At 43.8% G+C, this 18,966-nt stretch overlaps 1 non-coding gene across 1 annotated transcript; it reads left to right on the top strand.

Annotated features, from left to right (window-relative positions):
• Positions 1 to 503: 503 nt before the first annotated feature.
• On the top strand, positions 504 to 609 carry LOC141636075 (small nucleolar RNA R71). Its single transcript, XR_012540713.1, has one exon. It is a non-coding gene; the product is annotated as a small nucleolar RNA R71 (small nucleolar RNA).
• Positions 610 to 18,966: the final 18,357 nt, after the last annotated feature.

The raw sequence follows: 18,966 nt of genomic DNA, 5'->3' as shown, positions 1-18,966 counted from the left end.
GCTGCTGCTGCGGAGGATGGGTAGGATTGAGCACATTTTGACTTGTCCACCTCAAATTGGGATGGACTGCCCCTTGATTGTTATAATAGGAACCCCCTTCTTGCCTGTATTGTTGAAAAGCAAGGACCTGTTCCTTCTCCGTAAGACAGCCAACAGCAGTGTGACCGTCGTTTCTCCCACACCTCTCACATGTGACAGTCTCCCCTCTAGTAAGTAAATGAACCATCTGAGGCTCCCCAGCAGAATGCAGCTCCAACTTATCAAATCTAGCATTCATGGCTTCCAACTGGGCCACAACTTGCTTATTGACTGCATGAACTATTCTAATACCATCCCTCGGGTTTCCATACTCAGCACAGTGGTTCGCCATTTCTTCAATAAGAGTTCATCCCTTATCATCGTCGATGTTCTCTTGGAATCTTCCATTAGATGATGCATCAAGTATGGCTCTGTGATCATCGTAAAGCCCGTTGTAGAACAGGTTGGACAGAAACCACGGGTCAAAACCATGGTGAGGAAGAGACCTCACCAACTTCTTGAAACAGGACCATGCTTCATAGAAAGTCTCATCAGGTGCCTGCTTGAAACTTGTGATCTTTGCCCTCAGCTGATTGGTACGTTGTGGAGGGAAATATCTCTTATAAAAAGCAAGAGCAAGGGTCTCCCATTCTCTGACTCCCGCGGCCATACGGTCCAAATCAGTTAGCCACTCCCTGGCTGAGTCGGTCAAAGAAAAAGGAAATAGAACCTCCTTAATCTTGTCTTGAGTTACCCCCTTGTGGCGGGGATAGTAGAACAGTAGTCCGTAAAGACCTCCATATGCTTCCTCGGGTCTTCACCTGCTACACCTCTAAAGAGATTTCTCTCCACCAGATTGATATAGGAAGGTCGAATGTCAATTGTATTCCCATCCTCAGTCTGGAGATTGAAACCCTTTGGAATTGATGATGCTTTAGGCTCCGAGTGACTAGAAATGTTCGGCATCTTTTCTGGTGTGCTTACAGAACTGAAAGTATCTTCTTCAAAAAATGGATTTTCTGTAAAAAGGAAATGCTGAAGCTCTGGTTCGAAAGTACTCAAGTCTTCCTTTCGTGATTCTCTTTGCAGACGGAGTCTATGCCTGAATAGTCTCTCTGGCTCAGAATCAGCTGAAACTAACTCAAACCTGTGTGACCAGGGCATACACAATACTGAAAGAAAATAAATAAGAACTGCCTCAAGGAATAAAAAGTCCCTGAGACGGATAAAATAAACGAAACAAAGACAGATAGGGCAATTGCCTCCCCGGCAACGGCGCCAAAATTTGACAGGGTTGTCGTATACCTATCAAAAATAACTAACTAAACTAACTATATAGCTAGGGAAGTCAGGTCGATCTCCTCAGGGAGGCAAGATATCTGTACAAGTCCGTCTATTTGGTCACAAATGGAGGTGTTTATTATTTGATTTCTAAACTAAAAAGGGTTAAAGGAAGAGAAATAAAGAAAAAGCAGGAAAGGCAGAAAAAGAGTGATAAACTATCAATAAAGAGGGGACATGTCAGGATTTCGGTTCACTACGGTAGTCCAGTGACTCAACTGTAAATAACTTAGATAAATTACTGCGAGACGGATATGGAAAGGTCCTTCCGGTCCACTTTCTATCCTAAACTTCCACTAACTTAACTTCCGTCCTCGTCAGGGTAGTCTACTGTTCATAGCAGGTCTATTTAGTCCAATCTTCCGATCCAGGATTAAATTTAACCAGATTAAAAGGGTGACTCAGAAGCGTGCACTCAACTAAGACGGTAAATACAGTTATATTGCTACGGTGACAGAATCTCACAATTAATTCGTCAAACTTATTTACTACATCGTCACATTTCTACCGTAGAATCCCTAATCCCGACATGAAAAAGATTTAGCTACTCATATCGCTATTAATACTGTCAATACTAATAACAAAGAAATAACCAACATTCAACACGATAAAACAATAATAAAAATGCATAAAAAGTAATTAGGGCAGAAATTAAAAGGAAGCAGAACAAGTAATTAAGACGAATAAAAGAAAGATTAGTATTAATAGAGAGAAAGAGATTACAATCGCAAGATACCGGTGTAAAGAACGAAAAAATCCGAGCTAAATAACCCTGAAAGCAAAGTTACAGTGAAGGACAAAAGTAACGCAGTCTTTATTTGTGAAGATGAGGAAAATAGAATAAACTTAGATAATCAGTCGAAAGTCGATAGCTAATAAGCTAGTAACGTATGCTTAAATAGAAAATATGCTAAGTCCAATAACTAATACAAGTTCACGGGCTAATTAAAACCCACGCCATCAAAAACCACTCTATCGAGTAAAACTCCAAGAAATCTACTCGATCGAACATAAATGTTACTCGATCGAGTAACCTCACTTTTCAGCTCTTCTTGATCGAGTATAAAAGTACTCGATCGACCACCCAATGCCATAGAAACCACTCGATCGAGTAATAAAACTACTCGATCGAGTGTTCTTCCTTCAAATCAGCTCAAACTCGTGACCGACTGCCTCGTAGACCATTCCTTCACGCATCCCAATGCAATATCTCGCTCTGAAAAATCCCGTCTCCTCGGAATGCATGCAAAAAGGACGAAAATGGTACGATTCCACTACTTTTGCATTCATTTCCACAAAATGGACAAAACGAACCAAAGTAGCCAATTCGGGGGCAAAATGCAATATAAACCGTACGAAAGTACATATAAATACGTGCTAAAATATGCTAAAAAGACTATACAAAATGCACATATCACTTGAAGCCATACGTATGCTAATATCTTTTGCAGCTCACAAAGGCATCAAACTTTTTTAAATGGATGTCAAAACGGCTTTTCTAAATGGTTATTTAGAAGAGGAAGTCTTTGTGGAGCAACCACCAAGTTTTATGAACAATGAATTTCCAAACCATGTTTTTAAATTGGACAAGGCGCTTTATGGTTTAAAGCAAGCTCCAAGATGGTGTGATGATTCATGAACAAAAGTATATAAAGGAGATGCTATGTAATTTCGGTATGACTAATTCTAAACTTTTCCCTACACCTATGGTTTCATCCACCAAGCTTGACAAAGATGAGAATGATAAGTACCTTGATGAAACGATGGATTGAGGTACGATCGGTTCATTACTTTATTTGACCGCTAGTCGTCCGGATATTTTATATAGTGTATGTCTATGTGCTCGTTTCCAAGCTAGTCCTAGATAATCGCATTTCATTGCCGTAAAACGTATTCTTATGTACTTGGTTTGAACATCTAATTTGTATCTTTGGTATCCCTCACATTGTCCTTTTGAGCTTTTAGGATACTCGGATGCGGATTATGCCGGAAGCGTTGTTGATCGAAAGAGTACATCCGAGATGGCTACTTTCTTAGGTCCGTGTTTGATCTCAAGGGCGTCTAAGAAACAAAAAACCGTTGCTCTTTCCACCGCCGAAAGCGAGTACGTAAGTGCCGCATTATGTTGCGCACAAGTTCTTTCGGTTCGACAACAACTAAGGGACTATGGTATTATCTTTGATTCAACTCCTATTTTATGTGATAATACTAGTGCCATTAACATTTCAAAGAACCCAATACAACACTCAAGGACTAAGCATATTGACATAAGACATCATTTCTTACGTGATCATGTGGAAAAAGGTCAAATTCGTCTTAAATTTTGTAGAACGGAAAATCAAATAGCCGACATTTTTACAAAACCGCTTGAAAGAGAACAATTCGTAAAACTTCGGTTGGAAATTGGTTTGTTAGATTCCGCGTAAAATTTTATGACGACTTGCCCTCGATGATTGACTAGAGTAGATTTTTACATTTTTTAATATAAGTGATTATGTGTTAATATTACTCAATGAATTATATGATTAATTTGCATGTAAATCCAAAGGGTAAGTATATTAGTCACATGGAGCCACTCAATTACCATCAATCCATCATATACTACTTTACCCACTACCCATGCAACTGGCCGCCCAAACCTACACAAAACCGGCTACACACTCCACCTCTCAACCCATCCAATAAAAGCAAAACACTATTCACCTCCACCTCATTTACTACATGTAATTTTTTCAGATTATATGATGACTTCTCTTTTCACTTTCAAAATATTCAAAAACGCATCTTTCCCAAATATTCTCCAAAATCGTCAAAAGCCTACCCCTCCCAACCGTTACTTTTACCTTCACTATAAAAGTAATGCCTCCAAAATCGACTCAACCCAAAACTTTGAAGGAAATCCGAGACTCATATAGACAGAAAGTGTAACAATACGGATCTTCTTTGGAGCCTACTCGACCGAGTAGAGCCTACTCGGCCGAGTAGTGCTCTTAGTGCGTGTTATTTCGGTTCGCGAGGAACACTCGGCCGAGTATAGCGAATACTCGACCGAGTATTGGACACTCGGCCGAGTGTTGCTGCACTCGACCGAGTGTCCGGTTTGGCGAAGTTATATTTCGACGGTTTGATTAAGGAATTATAAAATCTTTGTAACACCCCCTCATACCAAGGTACCTTACCAGGACCACCCAAGTATGAAAGACTGTTACCATCTCGGTTGCCCGAGGTTAGTACATATCAAAAGCGTACGAATCGAGCACATTTATTAAAGTAATGTAAAATGCAAAGTTTACAATATCCAAAACCAAATACTGTCTAAAGAAATACAACTTCAAAGTCTTAATAATAAAAGAAAACTCGCTAAGACTCAGACAGTGATGCTATGACTCGTGGTGGCAATTCTCCCAATGAAATCCCCAAGCTCTCACTAGCAAAACTGTCAAGCCCGCTCACCATCCCCGAGTGGATCACCGCAGATTACACAAACAACAACGGGGTCAGTGTTATGCAACAACAAGACAAACAAATGCAATACTCGTCCGATCATCGTCAACTCCCAATCACCCTGTCTCACATAGTAACCGACTACACACTAAAGTGTGTAGCCCTGCCAGATTACCCATCGCAACAGGTAATCCTCGCCGCCAGTGGGTGACCGCAGCCGATCCCACCTAGTCCAGCTCCTCAACGAGCGACAATAATCCCTGTCCCTTAATGTGCACATCCCCTCCCGTGGCGGGTTCCACGGAGGGCGAACTAGGGTGTGAAGCCACTCCCGCAAGTGACTCCACCACAATCACAATCACATGACATTACCGTCATCTCAATCCCCTCACACCAACATTGTCACAACAATCTCCATATTGCGATGATCAATAGACAACGATAAATACAATAATATGTCATGTAAAGCACAAAGAATCGAGTAGGGAAACCCTACCTTAGCAATCACAAGACGATAAGCAACACGGACAATCAAAAAGGCTCCTCTACGAAGTCTTCTCCTATACAAGGATCATACAACACAATTACACTTTGAACAATTCCAAACATCCCCTTCCATATAAATGTATAGCAACCCGAAACGATGCAATAATTACAAAGATGTACTTACCAACAGTGCAACAAGAACCTTGACGCAAGAATCGCCGCAAATTATCGACACAAAGATGCTACGAAATGCTCAAAGGGATGATTAGGGAATGATTTGGGTAGGATTAGGGTACGTAGCAATGTTAACGCTGTGAAAAGTGATATTAGAAACTGACGCGGAATTATAAAATACCCTAATCATTCCTTAATCAAACCGTCGAAATATAACTTCGCCAAACCGGACACTCGGTCGAGTGCAGCAACACTCGGCCGAGTGTCCAATACTCGGTCGAGTATTCGCTATACTCGGCCGAGTGTTCCTCGGCAGAACCGAAATAACACGCCTTAAGAGCACTACTCGGCCGAGTAGGCTCTACTCGGTCGAGTAGGCTCCAAAGAAGATCCGTATTGTTACAATCTTTCCCCTAAAAAGAACTTCGTCCCGTAGTTCACACTCTGCTATACACAAGCACAACACCACGACACAAGACTCACAACACCACGACACAAGACTCTAACACTCACATGAGACAACTCCAAGGAACTACACAAAACGCACCTCCCGACACGAATCAAACAAAGCAAAGAAAGCACAAAACACTATCGCGACCATCTCCTACCCCCCTAAAAAGACAACGGTTACGTCCCCGTAACCAAACATACCTGATCAAAAAGGTTAGGAAAGCGGTCTCGCATAGCTTCCTCGGGTTCCCATGTTGCTTCCTCCACATTATGATTAGACCAAAGGACCTTGAGTAAGACCGTCTCACCATTCCGGGTCTTACGAACCTTGCGATCAAGAATCTCCTTAGGAATCTCGGCATAGGACAAGGATTCATCAAGTTCGATGTTCTCCATCTCGAGGATGTGCGACGGGTCACTCACATATTTCCGGAGTTGAGACACATGAAAAACATTGTGAACTCTATCCAAAGCTGGTGGTAAAGCTAACCTGTAGGCTACCTCGCCAACACGGTCCAGAATTTCATAAGGACCTATAAACTTTTGGCTTAGCTTACCCTTTTTCCCAAACCTCATAACACCTCGCATAGGTGACACTTTCAAAAGCACCTTGTCACCTACCGCGAACTCAATGTCCCTGCGGTGTAAGTCGGCGTAGCTCTTTTGGCGATCTTGAGCTGCTCTCATCTTTTGGCGAATCAACTGGATTTGCTCAACCATATCTTGAACCAATTGTGGCCCTAAAACCCTTTGTCTCGGAACTATCATCCCAACAAACCGGACTTGGCATTTCCGGCCATACAAAGCTTCAAATGGTGCCATCCCAATACTTGTATGATAACTATTATTGTATGAAAACTCGATCAAATCAAGTCTGTCTTCCCAACTGCCTCCAAAGTCCATAACACATGCCCTTAGCATGTCTTCTAAGGTCTTGATGGTCCGTTCTATCTGACCATCGGTTGCCGGATGAAAAGCTGTACTCATCTTCAGCGTTGTGCCCATCAACTCTTGCAGTTCTTGCCAAAACTTTGATATGAACCTCGCATCGCGATCGGAAACAATATCTTTCGGAATACCATGTAACCGAACCACATGCTTTCTGTAACCCAAAGCCAGCTGCATCTTAGACCACGTATCTTTCATTGGAACAAAATGGGCTGACTTGGTTAGCCGATCAACAATCACCCAAATCATGTTGTTAACTTGTTGTGACCTAGGTAACCCCACAATAAAGTCCATAGAGATCGACTCCCATTTCCACTCGGGCATTGCGGGGGGATGAATCTTACCTTGAGGTCTCCTTTGTTCACCTTTGACCCTTTGGCAAGTCAAACATCTAGCCACAAACTCAGCTACCTCCCTCTTCATGTTCGGCCACCAAAAAGTCTTCTTAAGGTCTCTGTAAAGCTTGTCACCACCCGGGTGAACTGAATAAGGAGTGCAATGAGCCTCAGACAAGATCATTCTCCTTAACTCGCATCGTCAGAACACACCATCTCCCATCAAAACGAACACTCCCATCTGGATGTATAGAGAACCTAGATCTTTGCTCCGCTCTCTACCGTTGACTTCCACTCCTGGATTTTAGGATCAAGTTGTTGCTTACCTTTGATGTTTTCATACAACTCTGGCTCGATCGTCAAATCCCCGATGGTATTCCCCTCTCGAATCATAAAGATCCCCAATCTAGACATCTCATCTCTCAACTTCAGCAAGGACATAGCTGTACATAGCGAATGAACGCTCTTCCTACTCAAAGCATCTGCGACAACATTAGCTTTACCCTCGTGATAGATGATCTCCATATCATAATCTCCAATCAGCTCCATCCACCGCCTCTGTCGCATGTTAAGCTCCTTTTGAGTGTAGATATACTTTAGACTCTTATGATCGGAGAACACCTTAAAAGTTGCGCCATAAAGGTAGTGCCTCCAAATCTTAAGTGCGAACACAATCGCACCCAGACTCCAAATCATGAGTAGGGTAGTTCTCCTCATATTGCTTGGTTTGCCTCGAAGCATAGGCTATCACTCTTCCTCCCTGCATCAAGACACAACCCAAACCGTTCTTTGAAGCGTCGGTATAGACCTCAAAGTTCTCACAACCCTCTGGCAAGGCTAGGATAGGAGCTGTGGTCAAGCGTTCTTTTAAGGTCTGAAACGCCGTTTCACAACTCTCATCCCAAACAAATCTGACTTCTTTCCTCATCAAGGATGTCATAGGCCGTGCTATGGTAGAGAAATCCTTCACAAATCTCCGGTAGTAGCCGGCAAGGCCTAAGAAACTCCGAATCTCAAGAACATTCTTGGCGATTCCCACTTGGTAACGGCCTCAATCTTACTAGGATCCCAGATACCCCTTCTTGGATATTACATGGCCTAGAAAAGCCACTTCCTCTAACCAGAACTCACACTTGGATAATTTGGCATAGAGCTGATTTGCTCTCAAGGTCTGCAAAACTATCCTCAAGTGCTCTTCGTGCTCTTCTTTAGTCTTGGAATAAACCAGGATATCGTCGATGAAAACAACCACAAACTTATCCAAAAACGGTGTGAAGATCCGGTTCATCAAATCCATAAAAGCTGCTGGCGCATTGGTCAACCCAAAAGGCATCACTACATACTCGTAGTGACCATAGCGAGATCGGAATGCTGTTTTAGGAATATCCTCGTCTGCTATCCTCAGCTGATGATACCCCGACCTCAGATCAATCTTAGAGAACACACCAGCTCCACTAAGCTGATCGAACAAATCATCAATCCTCGGCAACGGATACTTGTTCTTCACTGTAACCCGATTGAGCTCTCTGTAGTCAATGCACAATCTCATACTCCCATCTTTCTTCTTTACAAAAAGAACTGGAGCTCCCCACGGTGACACGCTAGGCCTGATATAACCCTTGTCTAACAACTCATGTAGCTGCTTCTTCAACTCAGCCAACTCTTTAGGTGCCATACGATAAGGTGCTTTAGATATAGGACCCGTTCCCGGTTTAAGCTCCACGCTGAAATCGACATCCCTCTTGGGAGGCAAACTTGGTATCTCCTCAGGAAACACATCTTCAAATTCTTTCACCACAGAAATCTCAGAAGTTGTCGGCGACTCTACTCGGTGATCTCTCACATGACAAAGGATTAAGGGACACTTTTTCCTTAAACATGACTTTAAAGTCATAACCGCTATAAACCTACACTTAGGCTTTACCACAAACCCTCTATAGGACACCTTAACACCCTTGGGACTCTTTAAAGACACTCTCTTCTGTCTACAATCTATCCTGGCATCATACCTACCTAGCCAATCCATCCCAACGATCACCTCAAACCCATCCTTAGGAAACTCTAACAAGTTTACTGGTAAATCTACCCCTCCAATCACCATGGATATACCCTTATATAACTTGAGACACGACACAGACTCCCCCGAAGGTATGAACACATCATCTTTTACAAACTTACCCAAACCCATAGACACAGCATGACTTTTAGACACAAAAGAATGTGTAGCCCCGGAATCAAACAAAACAAAGGACAGTACATTATTAACAAGAAAGGTACCCGTAACTACATGAGCATCATCCTGAGCTTCCTGCTTATCCATCATGAAGAGCTTTCCACTATTCTTCTGTCCTCCACCCTGAACTGAAGCATTGGAGGTACTAGGCTTAGCTATAGAATCCGGGTGACACTTTGTTATTATTCCGACGCCGATAAGATCCACCACCACCGCGGTTGTAACCGCCCGGCTACCCCTGTCCACCTCTGTTGCCCCATGAACCTCCCGGTCGGCTACTAGCAAAACTCTGAGTCGGCCCCTGAGAGAAATTTCCTGATCGAGCTCCTGAACCATTGCCGGGCTTGTAGCTCGTGCATTCCCGCCTTTTGTGGCCTATACCACCACAGTTGAAGCACGTAAGGTTGGTGTTGTCACTTACAGCCCGACCTCCATTCTTTCCCCAGCCACGAGAACCTCCAGAGAAACCAGCTCCACTAGAGAAAGCTTTAGCATGGTTGAAATTCCCTTTCTTGTTGGTTGGCTAATTGTTGTTCCCACTATCAGCCTTCCTCTTTTCGGTAGCAGTCCTCTCCTCAATCTCCCTTGAGAGATCCACCATTCTCTCAGCTTGACCCGCTCTCAGATACACTTCCTTGAGGTCAGTAGCAACCCCAGCCGGCATACGACTCACGATCTTAGCAGACAAACCCCTCTCAAATCGGAGAGCCAAACCTCTCTGTCCAAGCTGCAAATCTTCCACATAACGAGAAAGCTCCATAAACCGATGATAGTAATCAGTGACCGTCATCTACTCAGACATAGTGAAAGATTCAAAGTCAGATCTCATCTTGTGTCGGATATGCTCCGGCACAAACTGTTCCCTCATAGCACTCTTCAACCCAGACCACGGGATAGCCCCTTCCTCCTGGTAGTAAGCTCTAGCATCATCCTTGACGTTCGCCACCAAAGCTGCAGACTTCCCCTCTTAGGTAGTATACAACCTGTTCCACAATCATATCCTCGGGGCACTTAACCATTTCCATGAGAGCTTCAATCTCACGGTGCCACTTCTCGAGCGACTTTGGTTCGCCTACCCCGTCATATGTGGGAGGGTGGAAACGAGCGATGTTGATGCTAAGTCGGGTTGCATCCACATTTCTCTCGTTTCCTTTTCCCACATTTTTGAGAGCTTCAAGGAGAGCCTCTTGTTGCTCAATCATTCGAGCAACCTCATCAGAACATCTCCGAAGCTTGGATGCGCGGGAGTTCTTTTGGGCGGCATTTTGAGTGGTAAAAATGAAAGAAACGTAAACATATGCTCAAAATATAACATCCCTCCGCCATAAGAACACTCGGCCGAGTATAAATAACACTCGGTCGAGTAAAGATCACTCGGTCGAGTATCCTCTCAGATACTCGGTCGAGTATCGACTCCAGAGACAAACATCAAAGCACAAAAAGAAGCACTCGGTCGAGTATAACAACACTCGGCCGAGTGGACCATACTCGGTCGAGTGTACCCCCATGCTCGGTCGAGTTACCATAAACAGTAGCGATTGCTACTTTCCTTCAAACAACACTCGGTCGAGTTCCCTTATGCTCGGCCGAGTACTCAATACTCGGTCGAGTGCCTATCATGCTCGAGAAGTGGCACCGTGAGATTGAAGCTCTCATGGAAATGGTTAAGTGCCCCGAGGATATGATTGTGGAACAGGTTGTATACTACCTAAGAGGGGAAGCTGCAGTTTGGTGGCAGAACGTCAAGGATGATGCTAGAGCTTACTACCAGGAGGAAGGGGCTATCCCGTGGTCTGGGTTGAAGAGTTCTATGAGGGAACAGTTTGTGCCGGAGCATATCCGACACAAGATGAGATCTGACTTTGAATCTTTCACTATGTCTGAGTAGATGACGGTCACTGATTACTATCATCGGTTTATGGAGCTTTCTCGTTATGTGGAAGATTTGCAGCTTGGACAGAGAGGTTTGGCTCTCCGATTTGAGAGGGGTTTGTCTGCTAAGATCGTGAGTCGTATGCCGGCTGGGGTTGCTACTGACCTCAAGGAAGTGTATCTGAGAGCGGGTCAAGCTGAGAGAATGGTGGATCTCTCAAGGAGATTGAGGAGAGGATCTGCTACCGAAAAGAGGAAGGCGATAGTGGGAACAACAATCACCCAACCAATAAGAAAGGGAATTTCAACCATGCTAAAGCTTTCTCTAGTGGAGCTGGTTTCTCTGGAGGTTCTCGTGGCTGGGGAAAGAATGGAGGTCGGGCTGTAAGTGACAACACCAACCTTACGTGCTTCAACTGTGGTGGTATATGCCACAAAAGGCGGGAATGCACGAGCTACAAGCCCGCAATGGTTGGGAGCTCGATCAGGAAATTTCTCTCAGGGGCCGACTCAGAGTTTTGCTAGTAGCCGACCGGGAGGTTCATGGGGCAACAGAGGTGGACAGGGTAGCCAGGGCGGTTACAACCGCGGTGGTGGTGGATCTTATCAGCGTCAGAATAACAGTGTCACCCGAGATTCTAGCTAAGCCTAGTACCTCCAATGCTTGATTCGGGGTGGAGGACAGAAGAATAGTGGAAAGCTCTTCATGATGGATAAGCAGGAAGTACAGGATGATGCTCATGTAGTTACCGGTACCTTTCTTGTTAATAATGTACCGTCCTTTGTTTTGTTTGATTCCGGGGCTACACATTCTTTTGTGTCTAAAAGTCATGCTGTGTCTATGGGTTTGGGTAAGTTTGAGGTTGTAAAAGATGATGTGTTCATACCTTCGGGGGAGTCTGTGTCGTGTCTCAAGTTATATAAGGGTATATCCATGGTGATTGGAGGGGTAGATTTACCAGGAAACTTGTTAGAGTTTCCTAAGGATGGGTTTGAGGTGATCGTTGGGATGGATTGGCTAGGTAGGTATGATGCCAGGATAGATTGTAGACAGAAGAGAGTGTCTTTAAAGAGTCCCAAGGGTGTTAAGGTGTCCTATATAGGGTTTGTGGTAAAGCCTAAGTGTAGGTTTATAGCGGTTATGACTTTAAAGTCATGTTTAAGGAAAAAGTGTCCCTTAATCCTTTGTCATGTGAGAGATCACCGAGTAGAGTCGCCGACAACTTCTGAGATTTCTGTGGTGAAAGAATTTGAAGATGTGTTTCCTGAGGAGATACCAAGTTTGCCTCCCAAGAGGGATGTCGATTTCAGCGTGGAGCTTAAACCGGGAACGGGTCCTATATCTAAAGCACCTTATCGTATGGCACCTAAAGAGTTGGCTGAGTTGAAGAAGCAGCTACATGAGTTGTTAGACAAGGGTTATATCAGGCCTAGCGTGTCACCGTGGGGAGCTCCAGTTCTTTTTGTAAAGAAGAAAGATGGGAGTATGAGATTGTGCATTGACTACAGAGAGCTCAATCGGGTTCTGATGAAGAACAAGTATCCGTTGCCGAGGATTGATGATTTGTTCGATCAGCTTAGTGGAGCTGGTGTGTTCTCTAAGATTGATCTGAGGTCGGGGTATCATCAGCTGAGGATAGCAGACGAGGATATTCCTAAAACAGCATTCCGATCTCGCTATGGTCACTACGAGTATGTAGTGATGCCTTTTGGGTTGACCAATGCGCCAGCAGCTTTTTTGGATTTGATGAACCGGATCTTCACACCGTTTTTGGATAAGTTTGTGGTTGTTTTCATCGACAATATCCTGGTTTATTCCAAGACTAAAGAAGAGCACGAAGAGCACTTGAGGATAGTTTTGCAGACCTTGAGAGCAAATCAGCTCTATGCCAAATTATCCAAGTGTGAGTTCTGGTTAGAGGAAGTGGCTTTTCTAGGCCATGTAATATCCAAGAAGGGGGTATCTGTGGATCCTAGTAAGATTGAGGCCGTTACCAAGTGGGAATCGCCGAAGAATGTTGCTGAGATTCGGAGTTTCTTAGGCCTTGCCGGCTACTACCGGAGATTTGTGAAGGATTTCTCTACCATAGCACGGCCTATGACATCCTTGATGAGGAAAGAAGTCAGATTTGTTTGGGATGAGAGTTGTGAAACGGCGTTTCAGACCTTAAAAGAACGCTTGACCACAGCTCCTATCCTAGCCTTGCCAGAGGGTTGTGAGAACTTTGAGGTCTATACCGACGCTTCAAAGAACGGTTTGGGTTGTGTCTTGATGCAGGGAGGAAGAGTGATAGCCTATGCTTCGAGGCAGCTGAAGCAATATGAGGAGAACTACCCTACTCATGATTTGGAGCTGGGTGCAGTTGTGTTCGCACTTAAGATTTGGAGGCACTACCTTTACGGCGCAACTTTTAAGGTGTTCTCTGATCATAAGAGTCTAAAGTATATCTACACTCAAAAGGAGCTTAACATGCGACAGAGGCGGTGGATGGAGCTGATTGGAGATTATGATATGGAGATCATCTATCACGAGGGTAAAGCTAATGTTGTCGCAGATGCTTTGAGTAGGAAGAGCGTTCATTCGCTATGTACAGCTATGTCCTTGCTGAAGTTGAAAGATGAGATGTCTAGATTGGGGATCTTTATGATTCGAGAGGGGAATACCATCGGGGATTTGACGATCGAGCCAGAGTTGTATGAAAACATCAAAGGTAAGCAACAACTTGATCCTAAAATCCAGGAGTGGAAGTCAACGGTAGAGAGCGGAGCAGCATCTAGGTTCTCTATACATCCAGATGGGAGTGTTCGTTTTGATGGGAGATGGTGTGTTCCTGACGATGCAGAGTTAAGGAGAATGATCTTGTCGAGGCTCATTGCACTCCTTATTCAGTTCACCGGGTGGTGACAAGCTTTACTGAGAGACCTTAAGAAGACTTTTTGGTGGCCGAACATGAAGAGGGGGGTAGCTGAGTTTGTGGCTAGATGTTTGACTTGCCAAAGGGTCAAAGGTGAACAAAGGAGACCTCAAGGTAAGATTCAGTCCCCTGACAAAGTGCCCGAGTGGAAATGGGAGTCGATCTCTATGGACTTTATTGTGGGGTTACCTAGGTCACAACAAGGTAACAACATGATTTGGGTGATTGTTGATCGGCTAACCAAGTCAGCCCATTTTGTTCCAATGAAAGATACTTGGTCTAAGATGCAAATTTGGCTTTGGGTTACGAAAGCATGTGGTTCGGTTACATGGTATTCCGAAAGATATTGTTTCCGATCGCGATGCGAGGTTCATATCAAAGTTTTGGCAAGAACTGCAAGAGTTGATGGGCACAACGCTGAAGATGAGTACAGCCTTTTCATCCGGCAACCGATGGTCGACAGAACGGACCATCAAGACCTTAGAAGACATGCTAAGGGCATGTGTTATGGACTTTGGAGGCAGTTGGGAAGACAGACTTGATTTGATCGAGTTTTCATACAATAATAGTTATCATACAAGTATTGGGATGGCACCATTTGAAGCTTTGTATGGCCGGAAATGCCGAAGTCCAGTTTGTTGGGATGATAGTTCCGAGACAGTGGTTTTAGGGCCACAATTGGTTCAGGATATGGTTGAGCAAATCCAGTTGATTCGCCAAAAGATGAGAGCAGCTCAAGATCGCCAAAAGAGCTACGCCGACTTACACCGCAGGGACATTGAGTTCGCGGTAGGTGACAAGGTGCTTTTGAAAGTGTCACCTATGCGAGGTGTTATGAGGTTTGGGAAAAAGGGTAAGCTAAGCCAAAAGTTTATAGGTCCTTATGAAATTCTGGACCGTGTTGGCGAGGTAGCCTACAGGTTAGCTTTACCACCAGCTTTGGATAGAGTTCACAATGTTTTTCATGTGTCTCAACTCCGGAAATATGTGAGTGACCCGTCGCACATCCTCGAGATGGAGAACATCGAACTTGATGAATCCTTGTCCTATGCCGAGATTCCTAAGGAGATTCTTGATCGCAAGGTTCGTAAGACCGGAATGGTGAGACGGTCTTACTCAAGGTCCTTTGGTCTAATCATAATGTGGAGGAAGCAACATGGGAACCCGAGGAAGCTATGCGAGACCGCTTTCCTAACCTTTTTGATCAGGTATGTTTGGTTACGGGGACGTAACCGTTGTCTTTTTAGGGGGGTAGGAGATGGTCGCGATAGTGTTTTGTGCTTTCTTTGCTTTGTTTGATTCGTGTCGGGAGGTGCGTTTTGTGTAGTTCCTTGGAGTTGTCTCATGTGAGTGTTAGAGTCTTGTGTCGTGGTGTTGTGAGTCTTGTGTCGTGGTGTTGTGCTTGTGTATAGCAGAGTGTGAACTTCGGGACGAAGGTCTTTTTAGGGGGAAAGATTGTAACAATACGGATCTTCTTTGGAGCCTACTCGACCGAGTAGAGCCTACTCGGCCGAGTAGTGCTCTTAAGGCGTGTTATTTCGGTTCTGCCGAGGAACACTCGGCCGAGTATAGCGAATACTCGACCGAGTATTGGACACTCGGCCGAGTGTTGCTGCACTCGACCGAGTGTCCGGTTTGGCGAAGTTATATTTCGACGGTTTGATTAAGGAATGATTAGGGTATTTTATAATTCGCGTCGTTTCTAATATCACTTTTCACAGCGTTAACATTGCTACGTACCCTAATCCTACCCAAATCATTCCCTAATCATCCCTTTGAGCATTTCGTAGCATCTTTGTGTCGATAATTTGCGGCGATTCTTGCGTCAAGGTTCTTGTTGCACTGTTGGTAAGTACATCTTTGTAATTATTGCATCGTTTCGGGTTGCTATACATTTATATGGAAGGGGATGTTTGGAATTGTTCAAAGTGTAATTGTGTTGTATGATCCTTGTATAGGAGAAGACTTCGTAGAGGAGCCTTTTTGATTGTCCGTGTTTTCTTCTTTGTGATTGCTAAGGTAGGGTTTCCCTACTCGATTCTTTGTGCTTTACATGACATATTATTGTATTTATCGTTGTCTATTGATCATCGCAATATGGAGATTGTTGTGACAATGTTGGTGTGAGGGGATTGAGATGACGGTAATGTCATGTGATTGTGATTGTGGTGGAGTCACTTGCGGGAGTGGCTTCACACCCTAGTTCGCCCTCCGTGGAACCCGCCACGGGAGGGGATGTGCACATTAAGGGACAGGGATTATTGTCGCTCGTTGAGGAGCTGGACTAGGTGGGATCGGCTGCGGTCACCCACTGGCGGCGAGGATTACCTGTTGCGATGGGTAATCTGGCAGGGCTACACACTTTAGTGTGTAGTCGGTTACTATGTGAGACAGGGTGATTGGGAGTTGACGATGATCGGACGAGTATTGCATTTGTTTGTCTTGTTGTTGCATAACACTGACCCCGTTGTTGTTTGTGTAATCTGCGGTGATCCACTCGGGGATGGTGAGCAGGCTTGACAGGTTTTGCTAGTGAGAGCTTGGGGATTTCATTGGGAGAATTGCCACCACGAGTCATAGCATCACTGTCTGAGTCTTAGCGAGTTTTCTTTTATTATTAAGACTTTGAAGTTGTATTTCTTTAGACAGTATTTGGTTTTGGATATTGTAAACTTTGCATTTTACATTACTTTAATAAATGTGCTCAGTTCAGACGCTTTTGATATGTACTAACCTCGGGCAACCGAGATGGTAACAGTCTTTCATACTTGGGTGGTCCTGGTAAGGTACCTTGGTATGAGGGGGTGTTACAAAGATTTTATAATTCCTTAATCAAACCGTCGAAATATAACTTCGCCAAACCGGACACTCGGTCGAGTGCAGCAACACTCGGCCGAGTGTCCAATACTCGGTCGAGTATTCGCTATACTCGGCCGAGTGTTCCTCGGCAGAACCGAAATAACACGCACTAAGAGCACTACTCGGCCGAGTAGGCTCTACTCGGTCGAGTAGGCTCCAAAGAAGATCCGTATTGTTACACTTTCTGTCTATATGAGTCTCGGATTTCCTTCAAAGTTTTGGGTTGAGTCGATTTTGGAGGCATTACTTTTATAGTGAAGGTAAAAGTAACGGTTGGGAGGGGTAGGCTTTTGACGATTTTGGAGAATATTTGGGAAAGATGCAGTTTTTTGAATATTTTGAAAGTGAAAAGAGAAGTCATCATATAACTGTTGAAAAAATTACATGTAGTAAATGAGGTGGAGGTGAATAGTGTTTTGCTTTTATTGGATGGGTTGAGAGGTGGAGTGTGTAGCCGGTTTTGTGTAGGTTTGGGCGGCCAGTTGCATGGGTAGTGGGTAAAGTAGTATATGATGGATTGATGGTAATTGAGTGGCTCCATGTGACTAATATACTTACCCTTTGGATTTACATGCAAATTAATCATATAATTCATTGAGTAATATTAACACATAATCACTTATATTAAAAAATGTAAAAATCTACTCTAGTCAATCATCGAGGGCAAGTCGTCATAAAATTTTACGCGGAATCTAACAAACCAATTTCCAACCGAAGTTTTACGAATTGTTCTCTTTCAAGCGGTTTTGTAAAAATGTCGGCTATTTGATTTTCCGTTCTACAAAATTTAAGACGAATGTGCTCAGTTCAGACGCTTTTGATATGTACTAACCTCGGGCAACCGAGATGGTAACAGTCTTTCATACTTGGGTGGTCCTGGTAAGGTACCTTGGTATGAGGGGGTGTTACAGAAAGCTTCATCGGTTGAATCATATATCGATAGTCTTGGTTCCAAATTTGTCCAAAATCAAAAACCACCAAAGAAACCTAAAGTCTATATACCAAAAGCCCCAATGCCGAGAAGAAAATCAGTGGCAAATCGTCCTAACACAGCATCCAAATCTAGGAGATTTTTAAGTCGGGTTTTCAATCAGAAATTGGATTTGAATATGCCGCATGCAACCGAAAACGAGGGTGAAGACGGTAGCTCAAGGGTTGTTGGTGAAGTTGATGATGATGGTACTCCAATTATTCAAGAAGTTGAGGAAGTTGATGTTGTTGTTGATAAGAAAAAAGAAAAAGAAAAGAAGGATGTTGGTGAGGATGTCGGGATTGAAGGAGAGAAAAACAAACTTGAGGGAAAGAAAAATGAAAAAGTAGGAGAGGAAAATGAGAAAAGCATGGAAAAAGAAAAAGAAATGAGTGTTGAAAAATCAATTGAAAAAGGTGAGGAAAAAAAAAGAGTGTTGAGAAATCAGTTGAGAAGAGTGATGGAAAATCAAAATCAAAATCAAAAGAGAGTGTGAGTAGTGATGTGATGTTGAAGGATATGGTAGTTACTAGAAGGCGAAAGGGAAGAGGGAAAACCGTGAGTGAGGCAAAGGTTGTGGAAACGGAGGTTTATAAGGAGAAATTGAATGCTGTCTTTGATGATGACGAGTTATTCAAGGAGGAATCCGTTCCCAAACCAAAAGTCAAAGCTAAAAAAAGTGTCCACTCGGTTGACCTCAAGGAAAAGGAAATTGGAGGATATGTCAAAGGAAATTGATGATGATTCGAATAGTGCTATGATTGCTATTGAGCAACCTATCAATGAGAACAAGTCCAAGGCACTCGAGATTCTTCATGGTTATCGCTTTCCAAAGTGATCTTTGATTGTTGCAAGCATGTCATTCACCGAAAATTTAAGTCGGGCCGCCACTATAAACTCGAATGGTATGATTCATCCCCC

Source organism: Silene latifolia, chromosome Y (assembly GCF_048544455.1).
Source record: "Silene latifolia isolate original U9 population chromosome Y, ASM4854445v1, whole genome shotgun sequence".
NCBI classification, from domain to species: Eukaryota; Viridiplantae; Streptophyta; class Magnoliopsida; order Caryophyllales; family Caryophyllaceae; genus Silene; species Silene latifolia.
This window is presented reverse-complemented; position numbering and strand designations above follow the sequence as displayed.